Raw genomic sequence first — 16,153 nt, forward strand, 5'->3', positions numbered from 1 at the left:
CAAAGATTTCAATAAAGTTTCTTGATATTTTGTAAGAGGTTTCCAGCTAGCCTTGTGAATTGGGGTTTGGAACTCCAATCCAGAGAATGTGGGTTTGATTCCAATTCAGGTTTGGGAGCTTTTCTTGATTTCCTTGGGCATAGTGTATCATTGTCCTTGCCCCACAAATTCATGCAATGCAGGCAAATAAAGCCTACAAATAATAACTGTGCAAGAACACTACGTTGAAGATAGGACATGCCAAATCCCAGTGGGGGCGTAGAGCCAACAAGAAGAAGAGAAAACATTTTGAAACCCACAGGAAACGGCGTGATGAACATGAAGAATTCTCTGATGTAAAAATTCTATGCATTTGAGAAAACACAATTTTCAGCTAAAGTTTCTTGATTTCCTGAATGATTTTTTATAGAAACTTCTCCCGTTCTGGGTTGCCGTACCTGTGTTTCAGGAAAACCTTAATTACTTAAATGATTCTTTGGAGAACTTTATCTGGTTTATCTGTCGTTCGTAATACGTAGCTGTAATAAGACGCAAAGTTTCCCTATATCACTTATGAATGTTTGGCAGTTTTGTTCTCTTCGTCATGGTATTTTTATTTAACATGTTGAACTCAAACTTTACTTTAAATCTTTCCCAACCAAGCTGAATTTCAGGCAACTTGGCCAACAAACCTTTCATGACGAAGAGAACAAATCTGACGAGAATACCCAAAGCCACCCTAGGTGCATTAAATTTGTGATTTATGAAATTATTCTTTTTGAAAATGGTTCTGGTGGAGGTACGAAAATATTTCATTCTACTGCAGTGTATAAACATTTTGAGAACAATTCGTTTAAATATATGAAAAACGATTTCATGGTAGTCCAGGCATTGAAAAAAAAAATGGAAATTGAAGACGTCTTGATATATACACTAAAAAAAATCTCTAAGAAGATTTGCTTGAAAAAAAAATCTCTCAGTAATAATTTATTGGAAGTTATTTATTCGGGAACCTTAACTAAGGTAGAACCAATTTTGGTTAAATCTATTTAAGATAGAGGCACAACAATGTTCCTGTCATTGTTGGTAAAAACTCAAATTCTCAAATCTCATGGTTGAGTTGTTTCACACGCAATTCTTGACTCGCCAAACTCGCCGCCGAAAAAATCATGCATGAATTGACTCGCGATTTTACTCATTGCTTTATTTCTTGGGGTTCTTATTATTTACATCAAAGTTTTTGGGATTATATGATAGAACAAAAGCAAATCTAGCGTACAATAACATTAAATTAAAGCGAACGAGATTTCGGCGCTTGACTCGTGAGAGCGAGATTTTGCATGAAAATCTCGCGCGCGAGTTTGCTCACGCAGGAGCGGTTCATGAGTTTGCTTTGACTGTGATTTAACCAACACTGGTACCTTTAACTAAATAGAATCCTTTTCAGTTGGAGTGCTTGAAGTTAAGTATAAGATAAGTTTACGGGTAAGAACCAGCTACCCAAGCAATACGCATGGCATAAGAGTTACGGCAGCGCATGTTTTGGTTGTATAAAAGTGATTATGACGTCATTCTTACAAAATGGTAGAATTACTTCAAATTGTTGACTTCTATACAACAAAAACTTACGCTGCCGTAACTCTTATATGACATGTGTATTGTTTGGGAGATAATGGGAGTTTAGGCCGAATTCAGAAGTGGGGAATGAAGAGGGTAGCCTCAGGTACCCTTCAGGTGGTGTTTAATGACACTTAAGTGGTCTCTAAGAACTCCCTCGAGTAAAAACAAACGAATTTACTAGATTTATAAGTCTAAAACATTTAGAAGCCCTCCCTGAACCATCCTAAAAAGCTTTGAAGTCGATATAAAATACCCTTAAATCTCTTTTTAAATTCCTCAAAATCTACAGAAACCTCCTGGAGCTCCCTTGAAGTACACCTGAAAACCTGTGAAACCCCTTTAAATCCCAGGAAACCCCTCTGAAAGACCCTGAAGCACCCTGAAACGCTTTGAAACGCATCTGAAATCATCCCGCGACTCCCCTAATAGTCTGTGAAGGCTATTGAGACCCCGGAAATGTATTTGAAACACATGTTTTCGGCCTTGGGTTGTTTCATCTTTTTTCTAACTATGCCAAGCCATAAATGATATTCCGGAAGATGTTACACAACCTGTGAAGATACATTTTTATTTATTTATTTGATTGAATATTGCAGAGTTGAAGGCATTCCTTAAATCCGTTAAAGGCCTATTCCTTTTTAATTTCTACAATGCTGATATAAATTCGACTCAGATATTATAAACTACTCTTAATATTAAATATTTAGTTCTACTGATTCTCCCCAAAGTACGCAATTGGACCGAATAATCATGAGGCAAATTTATGTTGGAAGTATCGGATATTTGGCTTTTAGCGTACACCCTGTTATAAGAATAGGAAAAATTTCAACTTAATAGTTAACAGTTTGACTCTTAGTGATCTCGCCCAGTATTCTATTTATAAGACAGTACACGCAAAACAAGAAAAGCTACCAAAAATTGAGATATGCCTTTTCTACCAATTTTTGTATTAAAAACGTACAGAAAATGTGATAAATCATAATCCATTCATTGTATTAAGATGCGCTACACGGTTCCATAGCTTCCATACCACTACACACAAACACCTCCATTCAAACCAGAGAAGTTGAACCGGGTTGCGTCTAAAAATAACTTTCGCTTCGCTGCTGAGCTTCGCGTCCTATTGTCTACATGGAATTTTCCACTTGCAAACAGCATCCTGCTGGATGCGGGCTTTTCAGTGCACAATGGGTCTAGAGTCGTATTTACGAAGACAAAAATGTTTCTGCCAAGTTCTGTCATTTCTTTTTTTTTTTCATTATTGTGAAATGATTACGGTCAATCAAGTGTGGCTTATCCATATATCTGCTGATTAATTATTTTCTATACAATATCAGAATGTTTTACAAAGTTATAGCAAATTTACAAAAATAAAACATTCGATTGATTTGATTGATTTGTCTTTATTAAAGAGACTTTCAGCCCTTGGATAAAACATTCGAATCATTAGAACTTTTCGAAAAGTTTTCAGTAAATTGCAACTTTTTTGCCTTTGGTCATATTTTAGTCGAGTCCAACGATACATGAAGACCAATACATTAGTCACAAACTTTCAAATTTGATTTAATTCGGTTCGCTTAGTCCTAAGGTACAGTAATTTGATAAACGGAAGTCAAAAACTAGATATAGATAGAAGGGCTCTAATTTCGTGTAAAGTTGAATAATCAATCAAGCCCAAATTTGCACCAATTAAATCAAACTCGTTGAGGAACAAGTAATCAAAATTTGAATAGTTTTGGTGGACTTTATAAAAGGCTAAAAATATTTTAAGGAAATTTTTAAAACTTAGCATGCTTTTGTATATACCACTAGGCGGTGCTAGAGGTCAAGCAAATTTTAAATTTAATATATCTCAGAATTCTGGTCACTTACAAAGTTGGTGTCTTTGACAATGTTGTTTGGTAGGTCAAGGGCTTACAGTTAATGGTCCACTTGTTTCGAAATTTTGCCACAAGGAAGCGCAAGTTACACATTTGCAAAATTATGAAAATGAATGTTTTTTATTCGTAAAGCAATCAAAAAGCTGTAATTTAGTTCTCTTTGAACATATTTAAGTCAAGTCAAAGGTTTTTCAAAGAGCTATATATTAGTCATAAATGTGCAAAATTTCATTTCATTCGGTTCACTTAATCCAGAGATATAGCAGTTTAACGAAGAACACTCAAATATGAAACATTTTACTAGAGTCGCTCCAACTTCATGTAAAACTATCCAATCGAGCTCAAATTTGTACCATTTATAGCTTATTAGTTGTGCAACTAGCAGATAAAATTTGAGAATATTCCCTACACATTATAGAAAGTTACAGGTTGCTGAATATATTCGAGATAATAAGTAAAAGTTGCATGCTTCTACTAATTTGCAACTAGCGCCGTCTACTGGCAGAATCCTGAACCAATCAGCTAATCAACTGAAACGCCTTAATAAACCAAACAACATTGCTGAAGAAACCAACTTTCTAAGTAATCAGAGTTCTGAGATATATGAAATATAATAATTAATTTATCGTCAGCGCTACCTAGTGGTGGAATTTTGAATCAAACGGTCCATCACCAGTAAAACCTTGGCTGGCCTAACATCTTTGCCAAGTATACCGAATATTTAAGTAATCATGGTGCTAAGATGTACGGTATGGAAATTTCGCCAGTGCTACGTCTTGCTGTCTGTGATATCTGTCATACCAGAGACAAACAGACGTAACACTGATAAAATGTTTATACCAAATATCTCATCATCCTGGTTACTTAGAGAGTTGGTGTCTTCGGCAATATTATTTGGCTGGTCAAGAACTAACAAATGATGAGCCGTTTGATTCAAAATTCCACCACAAGGCAGCGCTAGTGAGCAAACAAATATTATATTCCATATATCTCAGGACTCAGATCACTTAGAAAGTTGATGTCTTCGGCGATGTTGTTAGGTTGGTTACGGCCGCTCAGTTGATTAGCTGATTGGTTCAAGGTTCTGGCAGTAGGTGGCGCTAGTTACGAATTAATTGAAGCATGCAACTTTTATTTATTATTTCAAATATATTCAGCAAGCTCTAACTTTTTCAAAAATGCACCAAATATTCTAAAATTTTTCCTGCCAGTTGCACAACTAGTAAGCTATAAACGGTACAAATTTGGGCTCGATTGGATAACTTTACATAAAATTGGAACAACTCTTAATAAAGTAGTTCATATTTGAGTGATCTTCGTTTAATTGCTATATCTCTGGATCAAGTGAAGCGAATGAAATGCGACATTCCACAATTATGACTAATACATAGCTCTTTGAAAAACCTTTGACTTGACTTAGACACGTTCAAAGAAAACAAACTTACAGCTTGTTGATTACTTCACGAAAAAATATCAATCATTTGAATGATTTTGCAAATGTGTAACTAGCGCCGCCTAGTGGACCATTAACTGTAAGCCCTTGACTCACTTAACAACGTTGTCGAAGACACCAACTTTCTAAGTGGTGAGAGTCCTGAGATATATGAAATTTAATGCCGTTTATTGGTGGAATTTCTAATTAAACGATCCATCACTATCCATCATGGCATCGCAAATAATATTATTAGAAAGCAGATTTTTGAATCAGTTTAACCAGACGAACCACCCTAACATAACAATAATAGGGAATAGGGTCAACAATTGAAAATAAACTTTCTAAAACACAATATGTGTCTAAAAACTTAAAGCTGAAGCTTAAACAGTTTTGTCTTCGCAAATACGGCTCTGGACCCATTGTGCAGTATGGCGGCTGTATCACTTCCATTACCAAGCCACGTTTGTGTTGATCATGATGGCTTTCAGCCTCTTGTATATCATCCATGTGCAGTTGTAGCCGTGCTAGTTAGAGCGCAGGGTACTGTGAATCACCAATATACACACCAAATTTTGTTTACTGGTATTCAGCAAACTTAGCTGATTTTTTTTTGTGCTGATTTCATTCAGCAATGCGAATTTACTGAATATCAGCAATTATTTTTCAACTTGCTGAACCATCCAGCAATTTTGACAGTTGATCAGCAAGGTTGTGCTGAAATTCAGCAAAAAAATTGCTGAAATTCAGTAATTTATTTTGCTGATTTTTTTGTGCTGGAAGCGTTTCAAAAAATTTGGTGTGTAGTGCCTCGGTTCGATTCCCGCCGGCGCCCTTATTTCTTTTTAAACATGTATTGGTATTTGATGCCGCCGCTGCTGCCATGATCAGTCTAAAAATAGAACAAATAATGAGAAACCAGTGCGACAGAGCACACGCACACATGCGAAATTTTCCTTTTCCAGATTCTAGGAAGCCAATACAATTTTTGGTATACTGCCACCTACCAATTTTTGTATTTGCAAGGCCCTAATACAATATTTGTATATTGTTTCATACCCAATTGTATTAGAATCTGCCAATCTCAGGTTGCGTGTACTTTTGAGGTGAATATCTTGAGAATTACACAATATTTCAACATTCTATCTTCAGTGAAATTGTTCAGAACATCCATAGTTCATGCATGGTGAACTTAAAGAAATCTGTAAAGATAACATGTGGCCGTGGCGAATAAGATCAATTTTCAATATAAAGCCAATTTATTTTCCCGATATCTTTACCAAGGCTTAAAATTTGAAGTCGGTGTCTTAGGCGGAGTTGTTATTAGGCGCTGTCCATAAATTACGTAGACTTTTTTCGACCATCTCAGATCCCTCCCCCCTCGTAGACTTTTGTTCATACAAAATTTTCGAAATTTGTATGGAGCGTAGACTTTGGCCAGACACCTCCCCCCCTCAGAGTCTACGTAATTCATGGACAGGCCCTTACGAATGTGAATCTTCTACACAGATGATTTTTAGTAAGATTGTGGAAAATTGATTTCTCTTAGGATTCCTATTAGGTTCAATCTTGTAATTCATCCAGAGAGTCTTGTAGATAATCGTCCCAGAATATCTCCTTGAATTCCTCCTGGTATTCCACTCAAAATTCCTCATTCCTTCAAGTATTTTCCTAAGGATACCTCAGAGAATTCCTCCCGGTATTTTTTTTTTCAGGAATTTGTTTCGGAATTCCTTAAGGCATTTCTCCCTGTAGTCCATTCGGGATTCTCCCAGAGATTCTACCAGTGACTCTTCATTGATTTCTCTTGGGATTCCATCCGGGATTACATAGCTTCCAAATGTCTCTTGAGCTTCCGTCGAGGATTTCTCATGGGACTCCTTTGGAGATTTCTTCCGAGATTTTTGCATTGTTTTTTTCCCGAGATTTTTTTTTACATTTTCCCAAAATTACTACAACAATGACCCCCTTTTGGTATTCTTTAAGGGATGCCTCCATTAATCTTTACAACTTTCGTTTAGGAATTTCTTTTACGAGTCCTGCAGGGATTCCTTTTAAAATATTGACAAGGATTTCTCCATGTTTTTTTTTTCCTGGAATTCCATTGATGATTCCCTCGGATATTGTCTCTATATACTACTACTATAGCGTAAAAAGCCATGTTTCATGTCTGCAAAAATATGGTACGTGGTCTAACTGAGAAATAAAACTTGAGAGATTTATCAAATATTGAGGACGAAGATTTTTTTTCGGAACTGCACCATAGATTTAATTTTTCTGTGAATTCATTGGTATTTTATTGGAAGTTAGCTATTGATTACATTTTTTTTAAATTCAATTTGTTGGTTATTTTGGGCGAAAACGAATTAATTTTACATATAAGAACCTGTGCGATAAAAAGGACCTGATGATCTTTCGACCTAAATACCACTTTGCATAATGATCAGACCATTCAACTCAATGTCCTTTCGTCTTATTCGATTGTTACGTCTGCTTGTCTGTGATATTAGTATTATTATTTCAGTTGAACAACTCGTTTTAACTTCCTTGAAGCCCCGATCAGAATTTTCCCCAAGAATCGCCAGCTCATCATTCTTCCACACGAAGCCTTCCATCACATCGCATCGCATCGAAACACAGCCAGTCAACGAACTTCGTTAGCATAGAGACCCAGTCAGTGCCAGTCAGTGGTGGTGCTAATGGTAAGTCTCTAGGTAGGTACTATACCTACTATAGCTCACAAGTAGGCAAGCGGGCAGCCAGCCAGCCAGCAGAAGGCAATAAATAATAATGTTACAACGGTGCATATTGAATTGAACAAGCACAAAATCCCAACAGAGAACCAACAACCATAGTGCTTTGCATTGCGGAGAGCAGAAAAAAACAACAGTATTTTCCTACTCGCTAGTAAACTAGTGAGAGAACTATCATGAGGGGAGCATAGCGCAGCATAGAAGAGAACAGCATGGGATGGGAGCGAGCGCGACTCCATCAATAATGTTGGGAAAAGTGGGTGGTGGGTGGTGTAGCAGCGGTTGATGACTTTTCAGCCAACATAGAGCGCGAGAGAGAGAGAGGAAGAGCATAAGGGGTTGCCGCCATGCATCGCCATGAACCATGGTCCAAGTTGCACAGTTCGCAGAGAGAGCACCGCACATGCTTTGATGCGGGATTTACAGTTTTGTTTCTGTTTCTCGGTTCGCGGGGAGAATGAGCAAATGTACAGTTGGATGCAGTTTTTGCGGAGAGAGCGCGCGCGCGAGAGCGTGATTTCTGTGGAAGAATGGTCGCGCAAAAGAGAAACCGAAAAGAGGCGAACCACCCCGCGCGCGTGATGGTCTCGTGAGGGTCTTTCGGTGGGCCTCTCCTATGCTGCTGCGGTACTGCTGGTAGCCTTCGAAGTTGGTAGCGCGGTGTGTGGAAATGCTATGTTTTGTCGGTTTCTCTATGGCCAGTCTTTCGCCGTACTCCGTATTGAACGCATCTCGCCCGGCTGCCTGCCCTGTGCCGAAATTTTTCGTAACCGGGAGAATTGGATTTGGTTCGTTCGCGAGTGATTCCTTCCCTGGTTTTTTGCCTTTTGGCGTGTTTACCGGAAGAATACGGAAGCGCGGTGTAGATTACGTAGTGTCCCGTCTAGAAGGAACCGTACAGCTGACAGAACTCCTCGAAGGATTTCTCTTTGGGTGATTAGTGCCTTTCTGTGGGTTTTAGAAGACCTGTTCACGTGATATTTTTCCAGTGAATGAATAATTACGAAGATTAGGGGGCATTGCCTGGAGCTATGTGGAAATGAGTAAGTGTCTTTTCGGTTAACTCATCGGTGACCACGGATTCCTTTCCTTCCCCCGGATTCAACCGCAAGAAAACAGTGACCAACAGTGCGTTTCCGCAACACTTTTCCTCTTCCTCAGTGAATTTGTGGCATTTTACGTTTATCAACGACCCCTCAGATATGATGCAAAAGTGATTTTTTTTTCTTTCATTGGGTGATGAAGACGCTGTAGTCTACGGCAAAGCGGAAGCCAAAAAGAAATTCGGCTGGTGAACGGTCCGTCGAACCCCGCCTCAGCTTCCGCAACCACCTCCCAACCCAACCCGCAAACCCCCCTCGCTCGATGTTGATGATGACTGGTGTCCAAAAAACTCCGAAAACTTTCGTGTGGCCCCGCGAAGCGACGCGACGCGTATCCGCGAGTGTGACTGTGTGTAAGGTAGAGTGGTGGAACTCCGCGGGCCCGAGCCGACTGTCGATGTCGAGTCGATGTGGATGACGACAACTCGCGCCTCTCGGCTAGACGCACGGCCGCGCAGTGGTGAAAAGTGAAGTGAAAGAAGCCACATTAAAAAATTTCACCTTACATAACCAACCACGGAACGGATCACGACGGGTTGAAGTGACTGGCGGCAGCGGTGGCGGCGGTGGACGATGGCGCGCACATTAAGTTAACACATCGAATCTCCGCGAACGCGCGCGCGCCTTGCTGCTGGTTTGGATTCGTGCGTCGTCGTCGTCCCCTCGAATGACCGTCTGGGGCCGCGTCCACACGCGGGGGACTTATAACAACCGTGATCGATGGGGGATGGTTGATGAGGGGGTGGAGGTGGTGATGAAGCGCCCGGGGGGAGACGATTGTGTGGTGAAAATTAACATCAAGGAGTGCCTGAATGGATTAATAAAATAAAAGAGAAGAAATGCGCGAAGCTTTCGGGCAAGTAGCTGCTGAATTTCGATGGATCATCGGATGGATGGATGGTTGGATGAAATTGAAATGTGATGTGATTGTGTTACGATGATGACGATGGGGTGATCGTTGTAGCAGAAGAGGAAGTGTGGATTTTTGCGGGTTTTTTGTTGCTTCGGCGTGAGCTTTTGAGGATTACACAAACCGAACATCAGAGGAAGAAAAAAACAGACGGAGGAAGGAAGGAAAGGAAGCTTGTTTTGGCGGATTCCAAGTGTCACTGAATGAATATTGATGGTGGTGCCTCATCGAAAATGAGTTTTGATTCGAGATGAAATGTGGAGAAAATGAAGAACAAATGAACGTATGATGATGGAAGTCTATGAACCTCAAGCGAAAAACTACACCGTGTTTCGGAAGGAAACACTGAAATGCTGTATCGATGGATTGAAGGAGCAATAAGAGTTCTGTGGATTTGCCAGCTGTTCGAAAATTTGGATTATCGTTATGGTTTATCAGTCACCTGTTAAGTATACAATGTCATAATACCCATACAAAACATTACCTGAATCACAGTATCTGGAGCTTTGAACTTCATACTTTTTAAAAATTCTTTTTTCAATTAATAATGAATTGAATTAATAATGAATTGACACATTGTGGCCTATGTCATAAGCTGATCTTGTTTTGATCTTGGTGAACCAACAGATTCTTACACATAGAATGTTTTGTTTTTTTTTCGTATTTAACGTAAGGCGCTATCCATAAACTACGTACTCATTTTTGGTCAGCTTAGACCCACCCCCTCCACTCTCCAAAACTATTGTCCATACACCTTTTTTTTTCAATGTGTTTGGACCGTACACTTTGGCAAAAACAACCCCCCTGTAGTATATGGACAGGCCCCCAACTGCACAGCGTATAAACGTCATACACTAAAAATTAATGTTTTTTTTTGCAAAATATTCAGAGGCAAAAACTTATAAAAATATTGTACAAATAGGTTGTTATTTTTTTGCCAGCATTATTAATCTAAAATCCGTAGAAAAATTCATACATGTTCTGATATTTTACATTTTTTTTCTAGCAAGAGATTTTGCATTAAACGCTTAACTTGATGTGTATAGTAGTTTAAACAGTGAGTAATTTGTTGTATGGCTTAGTTGGTTAAAGCGCCATACTAGCAATACGGAGTCGTGTGATCGAATCCCACCAGAAACAAGTGATATTTTTTTCACAAAATGTGTATTTCAAATTGTCAATAAAAAGCAAACTCTGCCTCCAAAAACTTCAAGTTCCACATCCATTGCAGGCTTACTGATGGCCAACTGGTTTAGCCAAAATAGGACTTCTGATGGGTTGATCTAGAATCAGTTGACAAATGGCTGAGGAATTGATAGAGATGCCCTTGGTCAAATATCGCTGAACTATTCGAGTGAGGTTGCTCCCAAGTTCCAAGTATTCTACGAAAGATATATTGATTTTGAAATACTAAATTTGAAATTTCAATAGAGTTCCATGAGAATTTTGCAATATATATTTGGTGCCGGGAGAGCCCTAATTGATTGTCAGACAGCTGGATTTTTCACGGCCTCAGCCTAAGTAGGTTTTCCAACATCTTCAACATGTAATAACAAATTTAAAAAAATGAAGGTATCCTCCTCAGTTTCCATCTTTTTAAACTGGACTAAAATAATTCAGTTTTTCATTCTTGAAAAAGAGCTTTGACCCATTCGACATGAAACTGAGTTCAAACCACCAGCTGTATGGGTATGATTTTTTTTTTGAATTTTATTCAATTTAACCCACGTTAAATATGTAAAAAAATTCACCCAATCTAAATCAGTTTTCATCTATTTTTCATGCTTTTCCATGCAAAAAATCAATTGAAAAGAACATGTTAAGGCGATTTGGCTCCTTGTCAAATTTATAAAAAAAAAACCTTTGAAAACAACATATCAGGGCTAGATTTTTTTATCTTTTTTTTTTATTTTTGTTCAGGGCTCGTATATTTGTAAACATGGACCTGTATCTGGGTATCGTTCATAAATTACTTAAGCCTATAGGAGGGGATGAGAGCCAACCGTAGTGAAACGATCCATAATATACCCTCATATTAAATTTTGGAGAACTTTTTAACATGACAAGATTTTTTTTTTTTTTTTTTTAAATAACTTAAATATGTTAGGAAACACATTAAAAATAGGTAGGGGAGCTAACGTATTTTCGGCCGTTTTGTTCTCTTCGTCAGGGGGGCCTTTTGAAAAACCTGTTGAACTCAAAATTGGCCTGAAATCTTTCCCAATCAAGTTGAATGACATGACCAAGTTTCAGACAATTAAGCCGACAAAAATCTCTCATGACGAAGAGAACAAACCTGCCTAAAATACCATTTGTTACCCTATATCAGCTATAAATCCGATATAAGCTTTAAACAGCTTCAAATGTTCCATGAACATTCTGTTCAGTTGATCTGATTAGCGCATAAAACTTTGAACCAGTGCACTACATCGCTAGCTAGTTTTAATTTTTATAGATTATATTCTATTAAATTACAAAAAATTAAATTTTAAGCTAAACTTAGAAAACTTATCAACTGGAACAAAAAATAGTATCCCCCCTTCAGGTATCCGAACAAAGAAAAATTCGATCTCTGAAAGAATTTCACAACTTTCGTTTCGTTCTGCAAACTAATATTACCATCACTGAATTTACGAAGAAGATGTTCAACCCCAGTCTGATTTATTTCGATTTTTTTTGTATACATATCAAAATAAGAGTAGAATGATTAGCTAACACTTCTTAGATGCATTGTTCAGTACACCCGAATTACCAAAACGAAATTTGAAATCAAGATAAGTTTGAATCTTTTCAAAAAATATACAAAGTTGAGCTCAGCGTGAAGTTGAAAATTTCAATTATAAAGAAATAATAATAGTATTCAACATTTTGTTGAAGTGTTTGCATTTTGAGTAACGCTTCGAAAATTCGATAATCTTTTATTTGCTTTGAGAATTAGAATGCGTTGAACACTACGTGTAACTTATCGTTTTATTTTGCTTCGACCTTTCAAGTTAATGCAACGTTCTCAATTCAACAATAAAAACCGAGACTTAGGGACCTTCCGATCATTCAATTGGGTATTCCAGTAATGAAACGAAAAATTATCAGATAACGAAGAATTATGGCGAACTTCTTTAAAATTATCATCTGAGAAATTGGTTCTTCATAAAAGCACCGATTTAGAAGGACTTGTTATAAATTAATTAGAGTTTTGCAATGTTTTGGACGTCCAAAGTTGGATTGTCTTGGTTAACACTTGACATTTAAAGTCAGTGTCAGTCACAACTCTAAACAGAATCAGATTTATCAATATTCGTACCACTCTCTTCTGCCTAACAGTAGTCAATTCGCTTTTCAATCAACATTAAGACCACCAGGACATTCAAAAAATAGGCAGAAATTTATTAAATTTCCTATCAGAGCCATCGAAGACCCACTGTCAAAGCTTTCTAAGAGGCAATTTTCTTGCGCTGAAATTCCTTGATGAAGTTTGATACCTTGTAGTCAGACTGAGAAAAAAAGCATCAACTTACTACCTATAGCATCAATGACAACTAACCAAAAAAATGCCTATGTATTTTAAACACATTACTGTTCAAGCATGGTTTTCGATGTTTTCCTTTTAATAAAATTGAAATGTTTTACAATATTTTAGCTCACTGAGAGGATTTAACAAACACTAGAAGATTAATAAAAAATAAGCCCATGCAAAATTTGGATAATATTTGGATGATTTCTTTTGAATAACTTTTTTTAATTTTTATTTTTATTTTTTTTTTATTTTATTAAAATATTTTTTTACTTAATGCCAATTCATCTCTTATGAAACTGTATGTCTGAGATGCTAAAGAACAGATTCACTGCTTATATGCTTATATGTTAAAATTAAAGATGACACATTTCAAAAAATTGGTAAATTTGACAAGCTAAAGGTTTATTTATTTTTTTCTTTTTTTTTTATTTATTTTCTATTGTTTGTATTGAGCAGGCTTTTATTTACTTACTTACTTTCAGTCCTGAGTACCCATGGTGGTACAGAGGGCCGAGTTGAAAGATCTCCATCCTGGGCGATTGCCAGCGATTAAATAACCCCAAAAATAAAATTTTGGATAAAAAAAATTAAAATATTTAATTTTTATTCAATTCAACAATCTCGAAATATTTTTATACGAAAAAATCGGTATATTAAATCTGCTTCCAGGAAAAATGTAAAAGTGTATGGATGTTCAAAAATAAAAATTAGAAAAATCAAAAACCAAAATACAGTATGTCAAAAAAGTTTATCCACCTTTAGTGAAAAATCAGATTTCTTCCACAAAACCCACCAGAAAGTTGAAATACGATTAATTTTTTACCAGTTCATATTTATTTATGTTAAAACAAAGCCAATTCATTCGAGTTCGAAATAATAAAAAAAATTCGCTTGCATTTGAGGCATGATGTTAAAGAAAAGTTGAAGAAATAACGCAGAAAAAGTATATCCACCCCTCTGGGACACATAGATTAATACTTCGTGTGACCATCTTTGGCTTCAATAACGGCTCGGCATCGTCGGGGCATCGACTCAACAAGCTTAGCTGTAGTTTCTGGCGTGATTTTGTTCCATTTGAGATTAACTGTCACAATTGCTGGATACTTGTTGGTTTATGCTCCAGGACCTTAATTTTCAAAATTGACCAGAGATGCTCGATCGGATTAAGAACGGGAGACTGTGCTCGCAACTCCATAACCTTGATACGATTTTCCTTGAACCACTGCGAAACCTGTTCCGGATCTCCGTCTTGTTGGAACGTAGCTTGGGGTTTAAGCTTGCTCCTTCAGGGTCAGCAGGAGCTCCCAGGGTCATAAGCGGTTTCAATCTGCACCCCAACCTTAGCTTTTGTGTAAATGCTGATAGTTTTCTCTTCAAAATGTCCAAATAAACCCCCTTGGTCATGATTCCAACAATGAACTCAAGCTCTCCAACACCAGATGTAGCCATAGATCCCCACACTATGACTCACTATCAAAAAAAATGTAAGTCATGACCAGTTGCATGAAAAATAAATTTTGGTAAAGTAACTCATCACCGCCATGCTTGACAGTAGGCCGTAAACATTCCTTTAAAAACTTTCACCGATTCGCCGCCATTTTCTTGTGATACCAATCATCAGATCCAAATAGCATTATCTTCATCTCGTCTGACCAAATCACCTTATTCCAGTCATCACTGGTCCACGAAATGTGCTCCTGGGCCCACTTCAATCTTTTTTTGATATTTTTTGAGGGCAACCATGGCTTCTTAAAGGCTACTCTGCCCTTGAGACCTTTATTATGAAGACGATTTCGCATGGACTGTGATGTCAAACTTATGAAAAACTCGCTTTCTATCTGTTAGCTAGTTTTGTGATGTTCAACAATCAAATTTCGGATGCTGATCGAAATTTGTGCTTTTTTGGCATTTTGCAACAAAAACTTCCAATGTTAAACACTGAAACCGAAATTCCAAGCACGAAAACTTCAAGAGCCCTAAATGACAGCTAGACACAATGTTTACATTCGAGAATGACACAGAATACACGCTAAAACTCTGCAAAACACACTTAAATCGTAGTATCCGTTTAAGGGTGGATAAACTTTTTTGCGTATATTTTTATCCTTTTTCATAATTCTTCACATAAAATCTCAAGAAATGATATGAACGCCGTATTTTCAATGGCAATGTGATAAATTGACATAATTTAATAAATCATAGAGGAACACTTAACAAATGGAACCGTTTTTCACCGGAAACACAAATAAATTGCTAATTGGTAGGGGGAATGAATAAACTTTTTAGCATACTGTACACAAAATCGAGAATTTAAAAAAAATCACCTACCAAAACATGTTTAATTCGATTTTAGATGACGAACAATGATATTTAGATCCAAAAAATTGGGTACAAGAGGGTTAAATTTTGGTGGTCCTGCTAACATCACAGAACGGCCGTCAGTATTGTGATAAAAATTGAGAGATTCGATGTTCTCTGTGAGTTCTCATTTTTTATGGCATCATATTTGAAATTTGCACTGGCATCGAAGATATCTCTTTGAAGGTAAAAAAACATGTCTGACCTACTCGTTGACGGAAATAAAATTCCCGATTTTTCGAGATGTTCTTATGTGGTTCAATAGTTTATGAAAATATGTCCAGGTCCAATCCTAATCTACTGTAACAGTCCACAATTAGGACAAAACTAAACTTTATTTAACGGTTTAAGAAACAACATAAACAATCAATGAACAGCTATCCCTTATCAACAAAACACGAAACTGATCTTGAATCTCTCCGGCGTGGCTCATCTATTTCATCATAATACTCAAACGAATCCATATCATCGGCATCAGAGAGAGTACCCAACTAACAATCGCCAGCCGCAAACAAGCATGCATGCTGAATTGTTGCTTTATAATAGTAATTATAGCTGAACTAAAATTATGCTGTACACATTACTGTACAAATGCTATTGCAAT

At 37.2% G+C, this 16,153-nt stretch overlaps 1 protein-coding gene across 3 annotated transcripts in view; it reads left to right on the top strand.

The window, feature by feature from the left end:
• Nucleotides 1-16,153, top strand: part of LOC109417772 (probable nuclear hormone receptor HR3) — a 617,254-nt gene that overhangs the window by 212,361 nt on the left and 388,740 nt on the right. The window contains exon 1 of one of the 3 annotated variants that reach the window (XM_062850332.1): nt 8,051-8,707. The exons of the other annotated variants lie outside the window; for them this stretch is intronic. The gene's annotated coding sequence lies outside the window, so the exon portion shown is untranslated. Of the gene's footprint in view, nt 1-8,050; nt 8,708-16,153 lie in introns of those variants that run through there. 3 annotated transcript variants of the gene reach the window in all.

The sequence above is a fragment of the Aedes albopictus genome, chromosome 2 (genome assembly GCF_035046485.1).
Source record: "Aedes albopictus strain Foshan chromosome 2, AalbF5, whole genome shotgun sequence".
Taxonomy (NCBI): Eukaryota; Metazoa; Arthropoda; class Insecta; order Diptera; family Culicidae; genus Aedes; species Aedes albopictus.